At 40.1% G+C, this 18,584-nt stretch overlaps 1 protein-coding gene and 1 long non-coding RNA gene across 3 annotated transcripts in view; both read left to right on the top strand.

Annotated features, from left to right (window-relative positions):
* Positions 1-18,584, top strand: part of LOC115967419 (65-kDa microtubule-associated protein 3-like) — a 71,904-nt gene that overhangs the window by 41,644 nt on the left and 11,676 nt on the right. The window lies entirely within an intron of this gene.
* Positions 5,438-8,273, top strand: LOC115967420. Of its 2 annotated transcripts, none has more exons than XR_004086450.1 (3): positions 5,438-5,572; positions 6,575-6,724; positions 8,115-8,273. It is a non-coding gene; the product is annotated as an uncharacterized LOC115967420 (long non-coding RNA). The 2 variants fall into 2 exon arrangements; XR_004086451.1 differs by lacking the exon at positions 5,438-5,572 and adding an exon at positions 6,399-6,437.

Genomic DNA, 18,584 nt, shown 5'->3' with positions numbered 1-18,584 from the left:
AATTCTAAATATCTATGGACAACCAAAATATAATTTATATTATGGGTAACATTAGATATAGTTCTTTAAGTGTTAAATATTAGATTTTTCAATTAAATTTAAACACGTGTTTTCATCAATCAATAAAGCACAAATATTGTTATTTTTCCAAATGACGATTAATTAAATTAAGCATGAGAGAGAGAGGCTTCTATATCTCACTCTCAGTTTTTACTTGCTCACATATAATTATTTTAATCTGCTCCTTGTTATGTATTGTGTTCATTTGTTGTTGTTCTATGTGAATATGTACATGTGATTGAGAGATGTATTTAATAAATTATTTATATATTATTTAATGTACTGCATCCACAATCCATTTGGGTTTATCTAAATTGGCCAATTTTTATCAGTCTCTGGGTGCTGGGTTTTTATTTTTTATTTTTACATTATTGCTAAGGAATGGTTGGTTTTTCAGCCGGGGAGGAGGGGGGGGTGGGGTACTGGTGGTGTTGAACTTTTTTAGGTGGGCTTTAAAAAGTGTCATGTAACTGTGGCTTCGCGGAAGTTCTATTTTCTCCCCATAAGCTAAATGGGGAGAAGATTTCTACGTATAGTTGTTGGATTGAGATCCTTGTTACCTTTATGGCCAAGCCGAAAATCCTGCTAGGATTGGGTTTGGGCCTAAATGAGGAGATAATTGAGGGATTGTGCGAACTAGGCTAAGGAGCTGCATTTCGGCCTGCCTCTAATTTTCAAACTGGGCGAAAAAAGATAGATTTGATATTTTTACACTTCAAGGCATAGTTGTATAATTGTGTCAAGGTAGGCTAGCCGCACCGTGGAGCACGTGCAATGAAGTTTTATTTATTTATTTTAGTTTAATGTAATTTTTAAATTTAAATTTATCTATTGTTAGTAAGGTTATAAAGGAAAAAATTGTTAATAAGCTAAAATTTAGGATTTTTTATGAATAAAATTTCGAATTTTGAAAATAAATAAACTGTTGGGTTTAGTATACACTAGTTTTTAGGAAAAATGTATCAAACATGTATGAGATATATTTAAATAGAGACTGGATGTAATTTTTAGGAAAAAAAATTTCTCTAGTAATTTTTTTGTTTTTAAATTTTGTTGAATTACAATTTTAACCCTATTTTTTATTTTTTAGAAATAAGAATTATCTATTAAATTAAGGGAATTCTAAACATTTTATTAAGTTATAACTAATTTTTTGAATTCTTTTAATCTATAGAAATAAAGCATAGAATGCTATTTCAACAAAATTTTCAGAAATGCTATTTTATTTACTTTAATACAATTTCACAACTATGGCTTTAAAGTGTTAAAATATTAGATCTGTCTTTTTCGCCCAATTTGAAAATAAGGCTGCCTTTGTTTTGGCTTCAAACCATTTCCGGAAATGCTTTTCCGTACACGTGTGTGTTTGGTAGCTCCAGAAAATTGGGTCAAACGGAATTCATTTTTTGCGTTGACCGTAAAATACCCTGCCTCACCCGGAATTCATTTTCAAGTTTTATTTTACCTTCAAATGATTTCCACCCTAGGAAAATAGAAGAGAGAGAGAGAGAGAGAAAAACAGCAAGGAGATTGCACTAGAAGCGTGTCTCGTTGCATCCAGCACTGGCCCCAACCCCAGATCGCACCGTCTAAGAGAGAGAGACCGACCACCTGAACATGATCTCGACGGCACCGCTGTCTGGGTCGTGCCTCCCTTATCACCGATCGCTAGCCATCATCGATCCACCCCTCCCTCATCACTGATCCACAAAAACCCAAGACCCACCTCGCCGATCTTAAAGGCAACGTTTTGATTACTTGGGTTTGTTGCTGTGGGTCATGGCTTTTGCTCGCTGGAGTTCACTTGTCGTGGGTTGTGGCTTTTGCTTGCTTGCCGTCGGTTGTGGCTTTTGATTGCCGGAATTTGCTGCTGTGGGTTGAATTGGAGTTTCAGTGGTGTGTGGTGTTGTTTCGGTGGTGGGTGTAAATTTCGGTGGTTGTGGGTTGTTGTTGGTAGTTGCAAGTGATGGGTATTTGGCTGTGATTTTTTCTCTGGATTGGGATTTGGCTGGGTTTGGATTTGGGATTTAGCTGTCACTTTGTCTCTCTTCGATCTCACTCTTTCTTCCTCTTGATCAATGTTTTTATTTTGATTTTTGGTTGTGTTAAGTGTATATTTTGAAATTTTCTATAATAAAATTTGTTTGGATGCTAAGAAAATGGCTGAGAAAATGTGAAAAATTTGTAGGAAAATAGCATTTTCAGAATGTTACCAAACACATAAAAATGTTTTCTAGAACAATTTTCATAATGCAACCAAACACTTGAAAATATTTTCCTTTCCCAAAAATAACATTTTTTTATTTTTCTAAAAATATTTTACATTCAACCAAACACAACTTAAGACTAATTCCGAAGGCCCAGAATTTTGCGAATGCTCCTTTCAACAACCAGTAATTGGCAAACACTTGGAGCAAAATATTTCGAGAATGCCATTACTCCGCCAAAAAATTTCAAGATTGCCATTGACTATGACTCCCAGGACAAGATGAATGCTAGGCTGCTAGCGTAACCAAAAGCCACTTGATTTTATCAAAAATGAAAAGCCACATGGAAAACCCAAAAACCGTTGTCAAATCTCTCTGTTAACAGACAAGGCAACCTAGAATTTCCCTAATATGTAAATATTTTGAGCGCAAAGGACCAATGGTAAATCATAAATGATAACCATAGTTAACCAAAACCTACCCACGGTTATTCCCTAGTTCATCTACCCCTCTTGAAAAGCCTATAACAAATAACGGGAGATTATTAGGTACTCCTAGAGTATTATAAATGCGTATTTTTCTTTCTTACATAAATAGTGAGTCCCACTAATTAAATGGTGGGACCCACCATTCATGTGAAAGTAATGAATACGCATTTATGATATTTCAGAAATACACAATAATTTTCCCTATATAACACCTCGTCTCCAAGCTGCAGAATCTCAAGCCTTCCATATTTATCAATGGGGCACGTTCCATGTCCAAACCATTTTTCACACTTCTTCTACTCATTGGGCTTTGCAAATCCGCCAACTCCTCTCTCGGCTTACACTTTTGCAGACCCTCCTCCCCCGCTGAACGGGTAACACTATCTATACTCTATAGTTAGTTATTTGTTATTATTATTTTTATACAAGTGTTTGTGTGTTTTATTGGCAATTTATAATGATGCACAAAAACCTTTGGCTTTGTAACAGAGACGAAAAGCTGCTTTTGGACATCAAAATCGCTGCGGCAATATATAGTTGGTTTCATGATCTTCATTGTCATACTCATTCGTTAACTACGCGAGTGTAATTCCGGCAGTGGCGGCGTTATCAACAGTCAAGTCGGTATCCAACTTCCAGCTATGAATACTGACGACGGCTCTGTCACAGCCTCAGCTGTCTGGTACTTGTTACCAACATAGTGCTTAAATTTAAGCTTTACATCATTTGGAGCTTCTACGTGCAGATCAGGAAGATTACGCTCTTGCAAAAAGTAGATTTCCATGGTTTATTTTGTTGGTTGTTATGGTTGAGAATAGACTAGCTTGACCGTCTGTTAGTAGTGTGAGATTTGTTGTTTGTTCTGTCTTGTGCTGATGACCTCCGGTATTTGTTTGATTGAATAAGTTGCTATTCAAAAGAAAGAGAATATCTTTCTTTGTACACTTGTATGAGACTTTAAGATTTGATTCTTAATGATCAATAATTATATTGTCTATACTGCGCGTGTAATATTAGTATTTTTTATTTATTTTTTATACAAGATAGAATTATACTCTAACCTAATCTAAGTGTATATGTATGTAAAACTTCTTTCTAGAGATTTGATCCCTGGTCCTTGTCCAATCCTTTTGATACATTGCCTATTGCCTAATCCATTTGAGTTTATTCGAATTGGGAAATTTAAAATTTATATCAATGACTCTGAGGACTGAGGACTGGTCTTTTTGTGTTTTCTTGCAAAAAGAGGGTTAAGTTTCTTTTTTTCTTTTTCTTTTTTTTCTTTTTGTGTGTGTGTACAAAAAAAATAACAATCTTTAAGACCATATAATTAGCCCATTTGTTGTAAAAGCCTGTATTGAATTTGGCCTACTATTCAGCTTACAACTTACAAGTGAGAAAAGATCAATCTCATAGTATATGCAGATTCACACGTGAGAAAGATGGGTCTCATGAAGTGGAGGTAATTATTGCCTTCATTCAAGAATTGTGCAAACTACTAAGCGCATTTGGAGCAGTGGAACTAAATAGTTATATAGTTATTTTAGCTCTACCAAAACACAAAAATCAACTTACAGCGGTGGAGTTAAAGGTTTTTTTTTTTTTTTTTTACCTTCATTGCTATGGCTGTGCACTGTAGCTGAGAGCTAAAAAAAAATTATTTTGCGTTCACATTACCTTTTTATTTTTTATTTTGCATTTCATTTTCCTGTGTCTCTCTCCTCACTGTCTCTCCATCTCTTCTTTCTTCCTCCACAGACCCTTCTTTCTTCCTCCATAGACCCATCGTCGATCTGCATAAGCCCAGCCACCACAGACCCCTCTCTCCCCACTTTTCCTCTCTCACTTCTCAACCCGCTTCAAATCAGAGTATTCTGTTTCACTTTGCACTCATTCCGTTTCGATCGAGAAGGACCAAGCCATGCCGTTGGTAGCGAAATCGGGCAGTTAGTAGCAATTAGGGCTTGATTTGTCGGTGAAGACCGTGAAACCGTGCCCTACGATGCAGGTCTTGTCGGCCAGTACTGAATCGGACAGAGTATTGGGCATGGGTTTCGGTTTGGCTGTGTTGATTTCTCTGGGTTTTTGTTTTGTTCTTATTCACTGGTTTTGATGGGCACGACGGGGTTGTGGTTGTGTAATAATTTTTATGGGTTTGACGGTGGTTGAGGCTGTGTGTTGATGGTTAAATGAAATATTATTTTATTGTAATGTTTATATTATTTTATTGTATTAAAAGCTAAAATAGTTTCACTGTTCCAGGATGTGAGAAGGTAAAATAGATAAAGTAATTTTTTAAGTAGCTAAAAAACTAAAAATTTAACTCAATTGCTATGAATGCTCTAAAAAAGTGCCTTTTACCTTAGTTCAATTTAGTAGTCTTTGATTTGTTAATATTACTAAAATATTATTTTTGTTCTTTTCTTTTTTTCTTTTTTTGATGGAATTATTTTTGTTCTTAAACTTTGCATTAAATTAGTTTTTCTTTTATTTTTTAGTCTCTAAAAGTTTTACCACTACCCAAAAAAAAAAAAACCGACTTATTTTGATTCACTTTTTTCCGGGTTCCCTTGAAACTTGAAAGGGTCAAAATAAACAAAGTAAAAATAGGTTTTCGCTTTAAAAATTTAATGAAATTTTCCTTTCACCAAAAAAAAAAAAAAAAACTAAACAGAACAAACTCATTCATCAGTCAAACTCTCTCTTTCTCTCTCTGAAAACGCAAAGAGCGGGAAAACTCAAATACAGATCTCCGACAACGAGCTGAGGCACGGTGGTCAGCGATCTCATCTCCGCCACTTCTTCGTCCGATTACAGGTATATGCTTAACTCTGTTTGTTTCCCGAGAAAAAAAATTGAATTTGTCTATCCCGGAATTTACCTAGCAGATCGGTCCAAACAATAATTGGTATTCTCTCCAAACAATAATTGGTATTCTCTCTCATTCTCTTCATTAGTAGAGAGACTACGAAGTATGGCTCAGAGAGAAAGCAGTAGTTTAATTTGGGGCTATGGGTTTGAATACTTTTGGAATTGGAATTGCGTAGCTATCCTTTGGAATCTGAAGTATGAGTTGGATCTATGAGGTTTAGCCTAGATGTGTTATTTGTGTTTTGTTTACAGGTGTGAACACATTTCAAGAATATGACAAGAACCATAAGCCCATAAATGAAAAAAAGTTTTCTTTCGCTCTTCTGTACAGCTTCTATTAACTAGAAATACCCTTTTTGTATGCTTGATTGGTCAAATATGGCCCTCAATTGGTTTATATGTTTTTCATGTATAGTGAGAAGATGTAAAAACAAAGTAAAAGCTCGGCTCTTTTACTAATGAAGAGTAAATTCAAATAGCTTTCGGGGTTTTATTTGAAAACTCTGTGTGTGTATATATATTTTTAACAGCATGTTGCATAGGTAACATATTTCCACAAGCAAATCAGGGAAAACGTGCATTGTTGTAATTTTATGTTATTGAACAATTTCAGTGTTGCAAACTTGCAATATGATGTAAAAAGGCAAACATTTTATGGTTCATATCTTTGTGGCAAAGGCTATTCGGAAAGAAAGTTGTATTCCTTACCAGCACAGATGAGCATGGGGAAAAAATTGCTGCGGCAGTCCGGGGTTCCGACTCAAGTGATTGTGATGTCATTTAACATGCATATAAGACACTCTGGAAAGATGTAATATTAACCCAAGATACTAATGCACTCTCAATTTACTTTAGCCTGACTTTTTGAATCATGAATGTTCCAATTGTTGTGCATATTTTCCATTTTTTATAATCTCCTTTGTTTTGTTGTGTACGTTCTGCCTGCAGTTAGACATATCTTATGATGAGTTCATTCGGACAACCAATGAGTCTGAACCCAAGCATGAAGCAATTGTGAAGGAATTTTACTAAGGGTTGTTGCCAATGGTGATATATATCTATGAAGGACATTATTGTGTCAACTTTGAGGAGTATAAGGTAATATTTGCATTTTGAACTTGTAAATGTGGATGTAGCAACATTGTCTAAATTTAATTTCCCTTATCTGCGTATTGTTTTTTTATTCACATACTTTTGGATTAGTGAAGGGGTTATAGCATTATATGTATCTATAGTTGAGTATTTGATAAAAAGCGGTTTTTTTTTTTTTTTTTTTTTTTTTTTTTTTTTGGGAGGGTGCTAGTATTTGTGTAGAAAATCTTCTTTGATATTTACAAGAACTTGTTGAGGTTACTCGTTATGTGGAATTCCTTTTATTTTATTTTATATAGGTTCTTGCTAATTTCCAGTTTCATATATGCACTATCTTGTTTGAACAAATTGATTATGTATTTATTGTGGTCTTTTTGTTTGAGAGAGGTTTTGTATTTATGTACCACAATAGTGTAATGTCTTTAGCTTTGTGAATGTGCTGGATGAGAAAGAATTGCTTAATAACTGTTGCCCTATGCACCTGAAGCTGTGTGTTCCTTGGAAAGAGGATAATTACTTCGTTGCACTATCAAAATATAAAAAATTATTGGAAGAAACTTTGATACAATCCAAAATTTTTGCAACCTTGGTTTTGGTTAAATGAAGTGAGATAGTGGGTAATTTTGTAAAAACTTAGTCTAGTACGTCCTAAATTGTGATCCCTGTTAAATTACCGATTGTTCCAAAAGTTTAAGCTATTGGAATATAAAAATTTGATTATTTAACTAAATACTTCTAACACCTCCCCACATGTAGACAGTGATCGAACTTAGAACCTCCTGCTTTGATACTTTGTTAAATTACTAATTGTCCTAAAAGTTTAAGCTACTGAAATATGGTAAATTTAATCATTTAATCACATACTTCTAACAGTCCCTGAGCTTTACTGTAAAAAGAATTTTCTTGGGGGGTTCTTTTAGCATGATTAATTTCCTAATAAGAGCCTGAGCATGCTGATTAAGAATGTTGTTAGTTTAATAGTTGGCATATTGTGTATATATTGTTGTAGTAAATCTATATTAGTTATAGTTATTGGTACTTGGTAGAATGCGTTTGATAGTACTTACCATTCAAGATATTCTTTTTGAAGAGTAATTATGCCATGATTGCTAATATATTCCTTAAAAAGTTGTTGCGCTGAACCAATAGTACTTTGAATAAGCCTTTTGGGTAAAGCTATATTGGTGACATGCCCGGTATTGATAGTGCTTTTGCTGCCGTATATCAATCATACTAGGCAGGGGAATCATTTTTTTTTTCTTATGAATTTAATCTAAAATTCTCTTTGCATCTCTTTCCTATTGGAAATTTATTAATGAAATGTTAGGAATACCCTTTTAGTATCTTGCTATATGGAATTTTCTACTAATCACTTTCATAATCATTTGGCTTCAAGGTGCAAAGCTGGATCAAAAGTGGCCTAAGAGATTTTTTCCATTTCCTGAGCATTAGTGGATTGGGGCATCCTAGTTCCTAATGACAATAAGCAAACCGTATATGTGTGTTTTGATGTATTACGAGGGTAAAGTTCTTTTCTTTTGTAATTTGGAATTCGCTAAGCTTCTAAGTTCCTAATTTGTATTACAAATGTTTATTTATTTATCTTTTTTTGTTTTTTTTTGTTTTTGTTATTACTACAAACATGTAGACATCAGTCAGCTTCCAACTTATGAAAACAGCTATTTGTATATTTATGTGTATGTGTGTTTGTACCTATCAAAAAGTGTGTGTGTGTGTGTTTATAAAGAAAGTAAAATAATATGTAATAAGTTGGAATTGGCGAAGTATAACATGAGACACAAAGTGGGATAGATGATTTCTATTGCTAGTAGTTGAGGAAAAATAAGAAGTTGCCATGAGAGAGTCTAATACCATGCCAAATTTAATGAAAGACAAAATTTAACTACAAAATTGGTTGTAGTTTTAGGCTACAATCTTACTCAATATCTTTTTAGTGGAGGTGAATTTTGATATATTCACCATTAGATTACATCTTTTTCTTATATCTTCCATGCTTGCAAAATTTCAAGAATATTAAAAATCAATAACCATGTCATCAATAAATTTTTTAAATTGCAAGTTCTAATCATTTAAAATAATGCATAAAATATAAGTTTATAGATCATATAGTAAATAATATCCGATTGACACAAAATTTGACATGTGTATTAAGAGTGTAAATAACATACAATTTAACAGTTAGATTTTTAAAATATGTAGTAATATTTATTTTATTGAGTGAGTTAGTAGTTTTAAGTTACAACCAATTTTGTAGTTAAACTTTATCTTTTAATTTATAACAAAGAGCAATTTGAGAGTAGCAAAATGATTTCAATCTTAGAATTGAGAAAATGCTACTTAATCTAATATATATGCCCCTGTTATTATGTACTCAAAACATGGATTGGTGCCTAATGTAACCAACAGATTTTCTAACTGACCAATGCACAGCTGACACGTCACTTAACACTGTTAACAGTAACTTATCAAACATAATAATGTGGAGAGGAAAAAATGGTGGAAGAAAATTTCTTTCTCCTTAGTGCAAAAAGTATTAAAATCAACACAACGAAGTTCTCTTCACATCGACCCAAGAAAAAAAAAGAAAAAAAGAAAGAGAGGAGGAAGTTGTTTCTGTGGGAACCGTTTGATCAATAGGCCCATAAAGTTCAGGATTGTTGGGCCTGTGGCCCATCCGAGGATGCATATCCGTCGGAGGAGGCCAAATCAGGTCATAAAGTAGTTACTGAAGGGGATGGTAGTCAATATCACAAGGGTAGAGTTCGGTATCTATTCGAGGACACCATACTCCTCGGCAGTATGCATCCGAGGACGATCAGGACGTGGTCTTATTGCAACCAGACCTCAGAATTAGGTCACCACAAAGGATAGAATAACCGACCAAGGATGAAAGAGATAAAGCAAACAAATATCTATAACTACAGCTGCCTCCACATTAATGACCTCTCAACCAACTCTCTGGCCGCATTAATGTGGAGGTGATACCTGAACAGTAAGGAAGCAGCCTTACACCTGCCCATAGGAAGTTCCAGGAGGTGCTAGATGGGACAGAAAGAAATCCTTCGGACCCAACCTACACGTGTGCGGTGAGGATGGAACACAAAGGGGGGTATATAAACTAAAAGAAGAGCATGCAGAAGGGGATCGAAACAGAAAAAGAAAAAAGAGGGAAAAGCACAGACAAAAGAAGAAGAGCAAAAAGAGAGAAAAGGAACTGTATTGATCATCAAAGAGAACGATCGTTGCACCAACTTTAGACCTTCGATATACGTGAGAGTGAATCTTTTTAATATCCCACAGTTAACCTAGTTCTTTATACCCACGCTCTACAAATTATATTGTTTGGGCCTTTTTACGTACGAAACCAATACTGTTACGGGTTGTTACGAATTGTGTCCTTACAATTGGCGCCGTCTGTGGGAAGAGCTTGTGTTAGCCTAGAGGAATTCTGGTGCAACGTTTCTGATGGAGGAAGCGGGTCCACATCACCTCGCAGCGGGACCGCATCAGGAGAATGTCAACCTGCACCAAGCAGAGTCTAGGGGCTCTCAGCATGGTGGTTCTCGAAGGAGTCTTGAATGGAGGGAAGGCCATGAAGGGAGTGTACATACAACTCATATAACCAGGAGCCACTCTCGGGGGAAGAGTCATGTCTCCCACGCGAAGCATGATGGGAATATGCAACGTGAGATTGCAGATTTGAAAAGAGAACTGCGCCATGCACGGCCGGAGCATTCCCCACCATGCTTTGAGCCATCATCTGAGGAGTCGGATGGAACTAGTTATAGGCAGAGATCGAGAACTCCGCCAAGCGAGACTTTCTCCTATGAAGAGGAGCACCGCCGTCGACGTAAGCGTAGAAGTCCAACTAGCAAGGGCTTGGGAAAAAATGCCATGAACAAAGCCTTGAGTCAAATTTCCAAGTCGTCCTTTACGAGGAATATAGATGATGCTACCCCTCCTCGGCGGTTCCATCAGCCTACGTTTTCTCTATATGATGGCCACTCGGATCCGGTGGAACATGTAAGTTATTACAGCCAGAAGATGGCTATTTACTCCAGGGATGAGGCTTTGATGTGCAAGATTTTTCTGTCGAGTTTGGTTCCGACGGCGATGAGATGGTTCAATGGCTTAAGGGCCAATTCTGTTGGATCTTTCAAAACACTGACTCGAGCTTTTGGCGCTCACTTTATTACATGCAGCAGGACTCCTCGGCCTTTGGGATCCTTGCTGACTTTGTCTATGCGAGAGGGCGAGACTCTTAAGAGTTTCTCGGATAGGTACTGGGAAATGTTTAACGAAATAGAGGGAAAGAACGATCCCGTGGCTATAACTACTTTCAAAGCAGGTCTCCCAGCTGATCACGATTTGAGTAAGTCCCTGACGGGTAAACCTATCACTAGTGTGCGCCAACTGATGGATAGAATAAATAAGTACAGAAGGGTAGAGGAAGATCAACTTCAGGGGAAAGGAAAGGCCAAGGTGATCTCTCAGGAGAGGAGGGATTTCAGGTCGGACCGATATAATAACAGCCGACCACGGAGGGATTTTGGTGGGCAGTCGGCTTCGGCGGACGCTCAGGTTGTTAATGCAGTATTCCGGGAGCCGGTGCAGCAGGTGTTGGAAAAAATAAATAACGAGCCATTCTTCAAATGGCCGAACAAGATGGCGGGAAAGCCTAGGAAACGCAACCCGAGTTTGTACTGTCATTATCATCAGGATCATGGGCACACAACGGATAACTGCAGGAATCTGTGGGACCACTTAGAATAGTTGGTCCGTAAAGGGAAATTAAAGCAACTCTTACATCACTCCAGCGGAAGGGCGAGCCAAGCAGGTTCCGAGGTGCGTGGGGACGCTTCATCAAGGCTCCCCTTGGGTATGATTAACGTTATCTTTGCGGCCCCGGGAAGGACTGGATCTTACCCCTCCAGAGTGTTGTCGGTGTCCCGATCCCCGGCCGAGGATCATTCTCAAGCATTGAAGAGAGCCAAGAGGCGTGTCCCCTTAATTTTGGATTTTTCAGATGAGGATATGGTTGGGACCATACAGCCCCATGAGGATGCTCTGGTGGTAACATTGAGGATTAGCGGGTATGATGTCAGGAGAGTGATGGTTGATCAGGGAAGCGCTGTGGATGTGATGTATCCAGACTTGTACAAAGGGCTAGGTTTGAAGCCAGAGGACTTAACAGCCTATAATTCTCCTCTAGTAAGTTTTGAGGGAAGGTTGGTCACTCCTATGGGGCTGATCAGGCTGCCCGTGCAGTCAGGTACGGATGTGGTGGAGGTGGACTTTATTGTTGTAGATGTTTTTTCTCCGTACACGGCTATTGTGGGCAGACCCTGGCTTCACACCCTTAAAGCGGTTTCGTCCACTCTACATCAAAAGGTGAAGTACCCATCAGGAGACCAAGTGCTGGAAATAGTAGGGAGTCAGGCGGCTGCTCGGCAGTGCCTAGTAGCGGCTATATAGCACCGGCCAGAAGCAGAAACCTCGGCTACGGCCAACAATGAGTTATAGCAATTAAAGTCCCCAGTATTAGGTTTAGACGTGCCAACTAGTGTGTTAAAGTGTGAAGATTTGGAGAAGATAGTTGTTGCTGATGATCCATAAAAATTCTTCCAGGTTGGGGTCAAATTGCCTTTGCAAGAGAAAGCGAGTTTGCTGGAGTTCCTCCAAGCCAATGTGGAGGTTTTTGCATGGGACCTGTATGAGGCCCCAGGGGTAGACCCGAATTTCATTTGTCATCGACTCAATGTGAACCCTGCCGTTATGCCCAGGAGACAATCTCCTTGGCGACCATCGAAGGAGCATGCCGAGGCGGTTAGAAGCGAAGTTGCCAAGCTCAAACAGGCTGGGGCTATCAAAAAAGTTTTTTACCCTCAATGGTTGGCCAATACGGTGGTGGTAAAAAAGAAGACAGAAAAATGGCGGGTGTGCGTGGACTTCACGGATCTTAATAAGGCATGCCCCAAGGATCCCTTTCCTATGCCGAAGATCGACCAGTTGGTGGATGCGACCGTGGGTCACTCCAGGATGAGCTTTCTGGATGCCTTCCAAGGATATCACCAAATACCGTTGGCCGCCGACGATCAAGAAAAGACTGCATTTGTGACCCCGATTGGGAATTACCATTACAAGGTGATGCCCTTCGGCTTGAAAAACGCCGGATCTACCTACCAACGCATGATGACGAAAATATTTGAACCGCAGCTGGGTAGGAGTATTGAAGTTTATATCGATGATATGGTCGTGAAAAGTAAAGTGGTGTCTGAATACGTGGAAGACCTCGCGAGTATCTTCGGGATACTGAGGAAACACAAGTTGCGCTTGAATGCTTCGAAGTGCTCCTTTGGTGTAGGTTCCGGAAAATTCTTGGGGTACATGGTGACCCATAGGGGAATTGAGGTGAATCCAGACCAGATTAGGGCCATTAACGATTTGCAAGCACCTCGGAATCCAAAAGAAGTGCAGAAACTGACTGGGATGACTACTGCGTTGAATCGGTTCATCTCCAGGTCGGCTGAGAGGTGTCGTCCTTTTTTCCGCTTATTACATAAGTGGCAAGGATTCGAATGGACCGCGGAGTGTGCTGAAACTTTCCAGCAGTTGAAAGATTACTTGTCCAAGCTGCCTATCATGTCTAGCCCTGAGGTGGATGAGGTGTTGTATGCCTATTTGGCGGTAGCCCCTCACGCAGTTAGTTTCGTCTTGATAAGAGAAGACAACGGCGTCCAAAGGCCAGTTTATTATGTAAATAAATCCCTCTATGAAGCCGATGTGAGAAATCTGCCATTAGAAAAGGTCATACTGGCAGTAGTCCATGCAACCTGCAAACTTCCGCACTATTTTCAAGCTCACACTGTGGTTATTTTGACCCAACTGCCTCTCAAGTCCATACTCCGAAGTGCTAACTACATCGAAAGAATTGCCAAGTGGGGCACGATTCTGGGTGCTTTTGATATCAAATACATGCCTTGCACCTCTGTAAAAGGTCAAGTCCTTGCCGATCTGGTGGCTGAGTTCACCGAGTGTCTAGAGGAAGTTAATATAAGTCAAGATCACATGGATGAAAAATCGGTTGGCTCAATATCCGCACAAGGAGAGTCTTTTTGGAAAGTGTACGTGGATGGGGCCGCAAATCAACGGGGAGCAGGATTGGGATTGGTGTTAATATCCCCCGAAGAGGTCATCATCGAGAAATCATTAAGATTAGGGTTCTCGGCTACAAACAACGAATCGGAATACGAAGCTCTGATTACGGAGATGAGTATGGTTCATAAAATGGGTGGAAAGGCAGTGAAATTATTCTCGGACTCGAGGTTGGTAGTCGGCCAGGTGACCGGAGAGTTGGAGGCCTGAGACCCAAGGATGCAAGGGTATCTGGACCGGGTTAGGCGTATGCGAATGAGGTTCGAGTCTTTCGACGTATTACATATTTCTCGAGGTGAAAATACCCACGCTGATTCCTTGGCAACCCTTGCCACCTCCTCAATACGAAATTTTCCTCGGGTGATCATCGTTGAAGACCTGTGTACCCCTTCCTCACCGAAAAAGGAAGTTTGCCAAGTCAATCAAACCAATCCGTCGACAAGCGGGATGGATCCCATACTAAACTTCCTTAAAAGTGACGTATTGCCTGACGATAAGGTGGAGGCTGAGAAAATACGAAGGAAGGCTCCTCAGTACTGGTTATCCGAGGATAAAAAGTTATACAAATGGTCCTTCTCTGGGCCATACCTGCTCTGTGTGCCTCTTGAAACAGAGTCGATACTGGAGGAATTGCATGAGGGCATTTGTGGAAGCCATACAGGAGAAAGGTCTCTAGCGTGTCGAGCCCTCACACAAGGATATTGGTGGCCAAATATGCGAAATGAAGCGTAGGAATACGTTAAGAAGTGCGATCAGTGTCAAAGATATGCTCCAAATATCCATCAACCGGGAGGAGCTCTTAACCCTCTCTCTAGCCCTTGACCTTTTGCCCAGTGGGGGCTGGACATTGTCGGCCCTTTTCCTAAAGCCATAGGAAATAAGAAGTACCTTTTGGTCGGTATAGACTACTTCACTAAATGGGTCGAAGCTGAGCCCTTGGTGAACATTAGAGATGTAGATGTGAAGAAGTTTGTTTGGAGGAACATTGTTACGCGATTTGGAATTCCCCGAACTCTTGTCTCAGATAATGGACTCCAATTCTATAGCAATGCCTTTAGGGAATATTGTTCAGAACTGGGAATAAGAAATAGATATTCCACTCCGGCTTATCCACAAGGCAATGGGTAGGCTGAAGCTGTTAACAAAGTAATAGTCAACGGGCTTAAGAAGAGATTGGATAACGCGAAAGGAAAATGGGTGGAAGAATAGTCACATGTGCTTTGGACGTATTGGACAACACCCCGACGTTCGACGGGGGAAACTCCCTTTTCCATGACCTACGGGGCCGAGGCCGTCATTCCCCTGGAAACTAGATTCCCAACGCTAAGGACCAGTACATTCTCTTAGGGTAGCAATGATGCGATGTTGGAGAAAAGTTTGGACCTGGTTGAAGAACGAAGGGAGAGCGCAATGGTTCGACTAGTTTACTACCAACATAAGCTCAAGCGGGGCTATGATAGCAATGTGAGGATGAGGCCGTTAGCCATAGGAGATCTGGTGCTGAGGAAAGTCCTGGGGGCCACTAAGAATCCAAATTGGGGAAAACTGGAACCCAATTGGGAAGGGCCATTTCGGATCACTTCTGTAGCAGGAATAGGAGCCTACTATCTAGAGGACCTAGATGAAAAACCTGTACTCCATCCTTGGAATGTAAATAATCTCAAGAGGTATTATTATTAATAAAAGTATTTCAATTCAAATATTTTCTTTTAACTTATGTCAACCATACATCCTGTACTCCTGTATCCTATATTGTATATTGAAATCTTAAACAGAAACTAAGTTATGCTAGGTCCTCGGATCGCAAATTTTGTGGAAATTAACATCCTATATTGTGTATTGAAATGTTAAACAGAAACTAAGCTATGCTAGGTCCTCGGATTGCAAACTTAGTGGAAATTAACGTCCTGTGACTTATATTGAAATGTTAAACAGAAACTAAGTTATGCCAAGTCCTCGGATCGCAAATTTTGTGGAAATTAACATCCTATATTGTATATTGAAATGTTAAACAGAAACTAAGCTATGCCAGGTCCTCGGATCGCAAACTTAGTAGAAATTAACGTCCTATGACTTGTATTGAAATGTTAAACAGAAACTAAGTTATGCCAGGTCCTCAGATCGCAAACTTTGTGGAAATTAACATCCTATATTGTATATCGAAATGTTAAACAGAAACTAAGCTATGCCAGGTCCTTGGACCGCAAACTTAGTGGAAATTAACGTCCTATGATTTATATTGAAGTGTTAAATAGAAACTAAGTTATGCCAGTTCCTCGTACCGCAAACTTGGTAAGAATTAATCTCCTATGTTGTATATTTTATTATTAGACAATAATAAAGTTGTGATAGATCTTCTAATCATAAATTTGACGGGAAATAATGCCCTGTAACATTCATTAAGGAGTCAGAGGGAGATCTTTGAACGGAGGTGGGCATACAACCAAGAAGGTGGTTGAAATGAACCCATCCAGAATTACAATGACAAAGTGAATGAGTGCAAAAATAACATAGAGTCGCAAGAGCGATAAGAAAATAAGTAAGGAAATCCTCTATTAAGTGTCTAATTAAGTTACAAAACAGGTTCTACTTTTTTACTTTCAACTGGATCTGTGGGTTCTGGCTGGCAGGTAGGTCTGCCTCCGAAGTTGTGATTCCATCTTTGGATTTGGCAGTGCCCCCAGTTGGCAGAACTGTGGAGTCCAATTCCCGTTGAAAACCCTGGGAGGCCGTCTTTGCCTCCGAAGCGGTGGTGGTCTTGTCTGGGGAAGCTCCTGGAGGGGCAAGTCCCTCTTTAGCTGGTTCCGGTTAGCCGCGAGGAGGAGAATTACGAGGCAAAACCTCTTCGGTTAGGTTAATAACTGGAGAAGGAGCATCAGCCTGCTGGGGTTGAAGAACTGAGGGGCGTATCGCCTCGGGATAGAATATGCTCTCCGGCCTACGTAACTCGGATGAGGCTCCAACCCCAGCACGGTTAAGAGCCTCGCTCCAAGTTCTTGCGCAATAGATACGGCACACCTCTGGAACCTCGGCTCTCAAAGCCTTCTCAGTTTCAGCTATACCAACTTCGTAGCCTCTCTGCTCAGCTTCGTTCATTGCCTGTTCGGCGTTGATTTTCGCTCTCTCGGCTAGCTCCTTGAGCTTTTCAGCTCGCTCCCTTAGCTTCTGAGTTTCCTCCAGGTGCTTCTTAAGAGCAAGAGCTTGCTCCTGAGTCTTCTTAGCTCGGCATTCGCCTCGCGCAGAAGCCTTGCTTGGTCCTCGGCCTGCTTCTGGTAGCCTTTTGATGCCGACTCGGCGCTCTTGCGAGCTTGTTCTTCGACCAGTAGTTTTTTCCTTGCGTCGGCCAAGTCCTGTTCAGATTTGGACAAGGTTTGTACAGCCGTTGCCCGTCTTTTCCTTTCGCCATCTAGCTGATCGGAACAGGCATTGAGCATCTCATCTAGCTGGAAAGTATTTTGGATGATCTGTAAAAAAAAAAAAAAGGGTTAACACTATAGCCAATGAAAAGTGCATATTAGTGAGTAACAGTCATAGAATGAAAAAGGATAAAAGATATCTTCTTACCATGCCCAAATATCGTTTGTTGTCGAGGACGAGTTCATTCTTCCTCATATTCTTTATTTCGGCCATGTCTTTCGGGAGCAATAAGGCTTCCTCTATGGCCGAGGTTACGTGACACCCTATGCCACCGTTAAAGTCCCTTATAGAGGCATCATCTCGCAGGGGCTCCCCACCATGCATAGGTGCTGGCAACCATGCTTGTGGCTCAGGATGTGGGGAATCAGATTTCTCTTGACCCCGCGTGGCTTGGTGCTTAGTTTTCTGCTGCTTTGCAGCTCGGTGGTCATCCTCCTCTCGAGTAGGACGAGACTTGCTCGTATCCGCCACCTCCTTGCCCTTCTGTTCTCTGCGCCTTTTCTGCTCAGCAGCGCTGGGAAGTGCTGGTTGTGGAGATGAACGAGGAGGGTGGCGAGGAGCAGGAGAAGGAGACCTAGCTGGAAGAGATGAATCCTGGGATGGTATTGTTTTTGCAAGTGCAGACTTTCCAAGCTGACCTTCCATCAGCTCCAGCAAGCTTTTCTGGGGTTTCCTTTGTATCCCCATCTCGTCAGGGTCTTCCTCAGGGCTTGTGGGTTGATCAAAAATCTCAAAATCGTCCGAGGACTCAGATACTGTTACAACGGTTTCCTCACCTTTTTCCTTTTTCCTTCCCCTTTTTGTTCTCTTTTTCCTGAGGGAAGGTAAGGGTGAAGAAGTTCCCGCCGAGATGCTGCCTACGAAAAGAGGCTCTATGCGAGGTGTGTACTGGGGAAGCGGAATACCCTCTGGAACAATAAACCCTTCGTAGGCAACACTGATACGGTGAAACCGAGGATTGCGTGCTCTAATCACGCACTTCGGCGCCTGAAAGGCAAAAGAAAGGGGGGTATAGCCGAGAATTAAATGTGATGCCCGGAGCTGACCGTCAGCCTCGTTCACGTATATTTCAGCCTTCAATAACCTATCTAGGCTCGCCTTATTGACTAACCTGAGATTGGGCTTCGTGTAGTGCCTATCTGCAAAACCGTTGATTCTAAAGTTAAAGTTGTAGGATACAAAAATAATAAAAGTAAACGAAATGTGTTCACGAATTAAATAGTATAGATCTATAACTACGCGCCCACCTGGTGTTCCCTCTACTGTCGGATAA

The sequence above is a fragment of the Quercus lobata genome, chromosome 11, assembly GCF_001633185.2.
Source record: "Quercus lobata isolate SW786 chromosome 11, ValleyOak3.0 Primary Assembly, whole genome shotgun sequence".
NCBI classification, from domain to species: Eukaryota; Viridiplantae; Streptophyta; class Magnoliopsida; order Fagales; family Fagaceae; genus Quercus; species Quercus lobata.
The sequence above is the reverse complement of the archived record's forward strand: the minus strand, read 5'-3'. Positions and strand labels throughout refer to the sequence as shown.